Source organism: Chlamydotis macqueenii, chromosome W (assembly GCF_036417535.1).
Source record: "Chlamydotis macqueenii isolate bChlMac1 chromosome W, bChlMac1.mat, whole genome shotgun sequence".
Lineage (NCBI taxonomy): Eukaryota > Metazoa > Chordata > Aves > Otidiformes > Otididae > Chlamydotis > Chlamydotis macqueenii.
Genome location: NC_141592.1, coordinates 5,459,768 through 5,467,798, shown reverse-complemented (window position 1 = coordinate 5,467,798; position 8,031 = coordinate 5,459,768). Strand labels below are relative to the sequence as shown.

The 8,031-nt window shown below is 52.7% G+C and overlaps 1 pseudogene; it reads left to right on the top strand.

The window, feature by feature from the left end:
- Positions 1–4,161: 4,161 nt before the first annotated feature.
- LOC147596545 (non-lysosomal glucosylceramidase-like) overlaps positions 4,162–8,031 on the top strand; it is a 50,700-nt pseudogene continuing 46,830 nt past the window's right edge.

Genomic DNA, 8,031 nt, shown 5'->3' with positions numbered 1-8,031 from the left:
CTTATGCAGGGCAAAACTTCCTTGCAAGGAGACTCCAGCCTAGAGAGCAGAGGAGAGGAAGAGCCAGGGCGGCGAGAAATACCTGCATGGATTTGAATTAAAACTCGAGGGCAGTGATGATGACTGGCGAGGTGTGGTTAATGTGGGGATGCAAGGAAGTGTGGGAGGCTGTGTGCTCCTGGCGTTGGCAGGCACTCATGTGTCTGCCTGGCAGAGGCAGCCAGCTGATGGAAACCTGGGTGCTGATGCTGCCAGAGGAGCCTGGAGCTCGGTCCCGTGGCACAGTGCGTGGATCTGAACCTTTGGAGCCCTGCACATTGGTGTGACCAAGGAGGGGCTGGTGGGGAATGTGGAGTTCAAGGGCAGCCTTGGCTGCAGTGACCATGAGATGGTGGAGTTCAAGATCCTTAGGGCAGCGAGGAGGGCGTGCAACAAGCTCTCTACCCTGGACTTCAGGAGGGCAGACGTTGGCCTCTTCAGGGACCTGATGGGCAGAGTACCATGGGATAAAGCCCTGGAGGGAAGAGGGGCCCAGGAAAGTTGGTCGGTATTCAAGGAGCACCTCCTCCAAGCTCAGGAGCGATGCATCCCAATGAAGAGCAAGTCAGGCAAAAACGCCAGGAGGCCTGCATGGATGAACAAGGAGCTCCTGGACCAACTGAGAAACAAAAAGGAAGCCTACAGAGGGTGGAAGCAAGGGCAGGTAACCTGGGAGGAATACAGAGAGATTGTCCGAGCGGCCAGGGAACAGGTAAGGAAGGCTAAAGCCCTGACAGAATTGAATCTGGCCAGGGAAGACAAGGACAACAAGAAAAGCTTCTTTAGGTACATTGGGGAGAAAAGGAAGACCAGGGAAAATGTATGTGGGCCTTCTCCGGAAGGAAACGGGAGACCTGGTTACCTGGGACATGGGGAAGGCTGAGGTACTCAATGACTATTTTGCCTCGGTCTTCATGGACGAGGGCTCTAGCCACATCGCCCAACTTGTGGAAGGCAACAGCAGAGATTGGGAGAATGAAGAACTGCCTGCTGTAGCAGAAGAGCAGGTGCAGGGCCATCTAAGGGACCTGAAGGTGCACAGGTCCATGGGACCTGATGAGATGCATCTGCGGGTCCTGAGGGAACTGGCGGATGAAGTTGCCAAGCCACTGGCCATCATATTTGAGAAATCATGGTAGTCTGGTGAGGTTCCCGATGACTGGAAAAGGAGTAACATAACCCCCATTTTTAAAAAGGGGAACAAGGAAGACCCGGGCAACTACAGGCCGGTCAGTCTCACCTCTGTGCCTGGCAAGGTCATGGAGCAGATTCTCCTGGAAACCATGCTAAGGCACATGGAGAGCAAGGAGGTGGTTGGTGACAGCCACCATGGCTTCACTAAGGGCAGATTGTGCCTGACCAATTTGGTGGCCTTCTATGACAGGGTTACAGCATCGGTGGATAAAGGACAAGCAACTGACGTCATCTACCTGGACTTGTGCAAGGCATTTGACACTGTCCCGCACGACATCCTTCTCTCTAAACTGGAGAGACATGGATTTGACAGACGGACCACTCGGTGGATAAGGAACTGGCTGGATGGCCGCACTCAGAGAGTGGTGGTCAAGGGCTCGATGTCCAAGTGGAGACCGGTGACGAGTGGCGTTCCTCAGGGGTCGGTGTTGGGACCAGCGCTGTTCACCATCTTTGTCGGCGACATGGACAGCGGGATAGAGTGCACCCTCAGCAAGTTCACCGACGACACCAAGCTGTGTGGTGCGGTCGACACGCTGGAGGGGAGGGATGCCATCCAGAGGGACCTTGACAGGCTGGAGAGGTGGGCCCGTGCCAACCTCATGAAGTTCAACCAGGCCAAGTGCAAGGTCCTGCACCTGGGTCATGGCAATCCCAGGCACAAATACAGGCTGGGCGGAGAATGAGAGCAGCCCTGAGGAGAAGGACTTGGGAGTGCTGGTGGACGAGAAGCTCAACATGAGCTGGCCATGAGCGCTTGCAGCCCAGAAAGCCAACCGCATCCTGGGCTTCATAAAGAAGCAGCGTGGCCAGCGGGTGGAGGGAGGTGATTCTCCCCCTCTGCTGTGCTCTGGTGAGACCCCACCTGGAGTACTGCATCCAGTTCTGGAGCTCCCAACATAAGAAGGTCATGGACCTGTTGGAGAGGGTCCAGAGTAGGGCCACGAAGATGATCAGAGGGCTGGAGCACCTCTCCTACGAGGACAGGCTGAGAGAGTTGGGGCTGTTCAGCCTGGAGAAGAGGAGGCTCCGGGGAGACCTTATTGTGGCATTTCAATACTTAAAGGGGGCTTATAAGAAAGATGAGGACAGGCTTATTAGCAGGGCCTGTTGCGATAGGACAAGGGGTAATGGTTTTAAACTAGGAGGAGGTAGATTCAGACTGGACATAAGGAAGAGATTTTTTATGCTGAGGGTGGTGGAACACTGACACAGGTTGCCCATAGAGGTGGTGGTTGCCCCATCCCTGGAACCGTTCAAGGCCAGGTTGGATGAGGCTCTGAGCAACCTGATCTGGTTGGAGATGTCTCTAGTCCTTGCAGGGGGGTTGGACTAGATGACCTTTAAAGGTTCCTTCCAACTGAAACTATTTTGTGATTCTGTGACCTCTCTCAAATGGCCAGTGATGAGCAGCAGCTCCTCTCCCAGGGGCATCCATGCCAGAGGTGCTCTCAAAATCTGGCATGGCTTGGAGCACTGGAAGTGCAAAGTTGCCTGGTACAGGCGCTCGTAGCTCTCAAGATGGCTGGGAGCACCTTGGAGTTGCTGCATGTCTTTGGCCGAGGAAGTCTCGGACCTGCAGAGGAGCCACCACATCCTGGGTTGACATGGTGTCATGTTGAGTTAAACCTCTGGCTGATGGGTGTCCTCTCCTGCAGCACCAGCCTCTGCTGCAGTTGGCATGGCCGGGGATGTTGACAGCCCTGGGGTGGGATTTTGTTAATCAGGGCTCATCGGGGTAACTCCTTCGTGAGGACACCCACAGCTGCAAATATGGAAAGAAAAGGTTGTGCAAATGTTTGGGCTGCAGCAGGTGCTGGGGCTGGCAGGGCAGGAGGAGAGGTGCAGGCAGGTTTCTGCAGAGGTGGCTGGTATGCCCTGGGAGGGGGTTACAGCACGAATCCAGAATGTCTGGGTGATGTCTGGACAGATGTTAATTCCACTGCCAATTTGAAGGGAAAGAAATGCCCTCCGGCCCTGGCAGGGCTTTTGGTGTCGCAGAACGTGAAGACTTTCTCCTGGTTATTTTGCAGCCCTGGGAGAGCTGTTGATAGCCAGCAATTGGGCATTGACCACCTTCTCTTGTCCTGTGCCATGTGGGGAGAAGCTGGTAGGGGAAGCTTGCTATTGAGACTGCAAAACAGCTCAAGCAGTGGCTGGCTGTAAATCCCAAACCTGTCCCGCTGCATGCTCCTGGAAACAATGCTTTTTGAAAACCCTCCTTTCCTAGGAGCCAGGATGCCCAACTAGGCTGTGCCACAGCTGCTCTGCCTGGGTACCTTATTTCCCATTGCCAGAAATCTGCTGGGGAAGCAACTGGGTTGGTTCTCTGACACTGGGTATTTAAAAAAAAAAAAAGAAAAAATCACTTCCTTGAGAGAGCACGCTGCCAAAACCTCGCCTCAGCAGTGTAAAGCCAGGGTTGTCTCAGCTAGAAGAACAGTTGCAGCAGATGTAACTCGAAGATAGCAGCAGGCCCTGATTCAGGGTGGTCGTGCAGGACAGGCTGGTTCTCTTGGTGCCCTGGACCTTTGCAGGCAAAATGTCCTTGAACAGTCAAACATGAAAGTGAGTACATAGAAATAGAGAGCAGGCTGCAATTGGGTCCCATGACTGCATCTCAGAAAATGTCATCCTGAGAGGGATTTGGAGACCTTAAAAGTTGGTGAATACAAGTGAATGTTTGGTGACCACGCAGCAGAAAAAGCAAGAGTGAGTTGGTTTTGCTGGGGAGGAGTGTGTAGGAGAAGGAGGTGTTGTGGAAGAGCCTCTGCCCCTTGATGCCTCTGTCCCCATGAAGCTAGGGGTACGTGTTCCGGGGGAATAGTGCTCACTCAATGCCCACTGCCTGGGCTCTGCATCCTGCGAGCTGCTGGAGCAGGACAGGCTGTGGATTCCCAGCTGGGGTGGCTTTCTCCTCTCGGCAGTATGGCACCAGTGCCTGCGGGTAGCTCAGGGATGTTCCCCACCACAGGGGCTCCTGTGCCCACCTGGGGCTATGGAGTTGCCACTTGGGTCTTCGCCTGTCTGTTTGCTCAGGTAAGTTCAGCAACTTCTTCTAATATGGTAGCTGGTTTCCATATGCTAATTGTCTCCAGATGGAAGATTTAACTTGGGGCGGTTCATTAGCAAAAGCCAATCCCTTATGAGTGCTGACTTGGGAACTCAGCCCTGCTCCTCTTGCCTGGAGTGGTGCTGGCACACCCGGGTGTGGGTGTGCCCCTGTTTGGGGGTGTCTTGATTCCCAGGCCTTTGGGTGAGAAATTATCTGATGGGCAGTGCCTGGCTGCACAGCCAGTGTGCAAGCGGAGGTGAGTCCCTGGGATCCTGCCAACTGCAGACAGCAAGTATCACCTCCTACAGGGCAAGGCTGCCCTGTGCCATCTGCCCCCAGGGATGTGGCACTGGGATGTGGCAGGGCTGTGTATGACAATGGAGACGTGGAGGTAGAAGAGCAAGGCTCCCATCCCTGGAGCAGTGTATGGCTTCTCTGAGCTTGTGCCTCTGCTCTGAGACCTTCCTTAGCAAGACGTACCCTACCAGGTGTGGTGGTGGTCCTTGTGTGTGTTGCCGCTTTGTGGGAACAGACAGTGCAGCACAGCTGTCTGATACTGAAGAATTTGAGCTATGTCCTTGAACACCGCTTGCTCAATAACAAAAAACAGCAATTAGAACAAAATAAGGAAATATCAAAGGCAAAAGTAGTAAAGACAACTAAAAATCTATAACCAGTCCAAATGAAGTTGAAGGCGCGTGAACAGTATATTGCTACCAATTGAATTAGATGATTAAGCGCGTGCATTTCGCGTGTAACTTAGAAAAGATATAAAAGACACATGCTGACGGACAAGAGGTCTCCGGAACACCATCCACGGAGTCCGTGCCCTTATTGCAACATATGGCGCCCAAACAGGGACCTTGACTCGTGGAAAGACAGCAACTGGTGGCAGCCCGGGCTGAACGAAAAAGCAACGGAGACAAGAGCTGCAAGCGGCGGAGGTAAGAGACGCGGTCCCCGAGACCAAGGATAAAGCGGCGGTTAAAGAGCCGCAGTCCACGTGACCAGGGAAAAAACGGCAGGAAAAGAGCCGCGGTCCCCGAGACCAAGGATAAAAGCGGCGGGTGATAGAGCCGCGGTCCCTGAGACCAGAACGACAAGAAGCACTGCTTCGAAGGAGCATAAATCAATTTTAACGATTCTAACAAAAATGTTAGAGGAACAGAACTGTGCTATTAGTAACACTGACCTGAAGAGCTTGTTGATTTGGATGTCTGCTCACGTAGCAGACGCTAACATCTCTAATATCTGCACGGTGGGCACCTGGGACAGTGTAAGTGTTGAACTGTGGGACTGTGCAACGCGGGGTGACCCTGCTGCTCAAAGGTTATTACCGGTGTGGCGTGTAATGTTTGAAGCCTTAAAGAATCACACGCAGAAAGAGGATCCGACAGCACCCGTTACCCCGTCCGTTTCCTGCCCATGGAAACAAAGACTAACAGCGAGCTGGGAAAATCCCTTTGATCCAGGTCCCATAGATCCGGAAAAGGAGCCCTCAGTCTTTGGAGCTTCCTCGTTATAGAGGTGGCGTGTTTGTGTGTGTTCTTTATGTCAAAGGTGTCCTACTTTTTTGTGTGTGTTTGTGTGTCTTTTGTGTCAGCAGTGTCATATTTTTGTTACTGTTCAGTGTTGTTGGTGTGGATGTAAGCTTATTCCAGCTGATTTATATTTGTGCTATAGCTGAGTGTTCTGGTGTGTGCGGTGTCGCAGGTCGACCCCGTTGGAACAAGTGATGCATCCAGGTTGATATTGTTGCGTACAAGGCGCAGTGTTAAGTTATAAGATCTTTAAATGGAAACGGACAGGCAGTGCAAACAGACAAATTAACAGATTATAGTCCGGAGGAAAGTAAAAGTTTCCTGGACAGATATAGGCAGTCTGTGTGTGTGTGTGCGTATAAGCATGAAGTAAATTATATGAAATAAGGGGTGAATACTGTCTTGGTTTCAGCAGGGATGGAGTTAATTTTCCTCTCAGAAGCTTTGGGTTTTGTATGTGAAGAATGTTGATAAGAATGCTCTGATGATCAGAGTTGTTGTGAATGAGACCAAGGACACTGTCCGGCTTTCCAAGTCTCGTTAACAAGCAGGTGCAGGAAGCTGGGCCAAAAACCAGAGTATTGGTCATTTGGACACTGAGTGGTGAGAAATAGTACATTGTTCATTTTGTATATATTAATGTTCTTATATTTTGCTATTATTGTAGATTTCCTCTTAGTAAGCTGCAGCATAAGGTAACGTGTGATTGGCTGATGTCGTAGTTCAGCCCTGATCAGGACCAGACTACGCAGTCTGTCTCTCGCTCCCCCCACCCTCTGAGAGAACAGGGGGAGATGATATAAGAAAAAACAGCTCAAGGTTTGAGATAAGGACGGGGAGAAATCCTTAAAGTTACCGTCACGGGCAAAACAGACTCGACTTGGGGAAAACTATTCATTTATTGCTAAAATTAGCAGGAGAATGAGACAGGGAACAAGATAACCTCCCCCCACCCCTCCCTCTTCCCGGGCTTAACATTATCTCTACTACCTTCCCCTCCCGAGCGGCACAGGGGGGGGAAAAGGGAATGGGGGTCGCAGTCAGTTCATCACGCGTTGTTTTACGCCGCTGTATCATCGTCAGGGGAAGAACTCCTCGCATTCCTCCTCTGCTCCAGCGTGGGGTCCCTCCCACGGGCCACAGTCCTTCATGAAACTGCTCCGGCGTGGGTCATCTCTTCCACGGGGTGCAGTCCCTCTAGAACAGCTGCCCCAGCGGGCCCTCCATGGGCCACAGCCTCCTTCAGGCCTCCACCTGCTCTGGCGTGGGGTCCTCCATGGGCTGCAGGTGGATCTCTGCCCCTCCGTGGACCTCCATGGGCTGCAGGGGGACAACCCGCTCCACCATGGTCTTCACCACGAGTTGCAGAGGAATCTTGGCCAGGAGCCATATTACTCCTCCCCCTCCTTCTGAACTGACCTTGGCGTCTGCAGCCGTTCCTCACAACAGGCTGGCAGACGTCTCTCAGGATCCTTTTTACATCTTATTCACTTCTCATCTCCTCTCCACTTCTTGCAGCCGGGCCGGGCCGAGTTGGGCCCAGTCGGCTGCCCGGCGGGAGGCCAGAGGGTGAGGCCTGCAAGGCCCATGAGGCTCGCGCCTCCCCCTCTCTGCCCCCCTGCTCAGCTGCTTCACATCTTCTCCTCCTCTTTTTCCTGTTTTCCCCTACTTAAATACGTTATCGCAGAGGCGTTATCACGGGACATTCTGCTACCAATTGGCTCAGCCTTGGCCAGCAGCGGGTCCGCCCTAGGCCCGGCCGAGTCCACTGAACAAAGGGGAGCGACTTCTAGCAGTTTCCTACAGAAGCTACCACCTTGGGCCCCCCCTCACTAACAAAACCAGAACAGCTGACCGTGGCCCCCATTCCCACTCCCCCCGGCCCTGTCCCGCTCAGGGGGCGAGGGAAGGAGGTAGGAAGATGGTGTTGAGACCAGGCAGAGGGAGGGGTGGGGAGAGGTTGTTTTGTTTCCCTTTCCTGCTTTGGTTTTAGTAATAGATGAGTGGTTTTCCCCAGGTTGAGTCTGTTTTGCCTGTGGCAGTGGCTTTAAGGATATTTTCCTGTTTTTGCGGCCGCCGCCAGGCGCCACCCCCCCCTCCACCTTCCGGCGGGGCGGGGGTGGCTTACCCAAAAAAAAAAAATTAAAAAAAAAAAAAAAAAACCCCAAACAAACAAACAGAAAAAAAAACAAACAAAAAAAA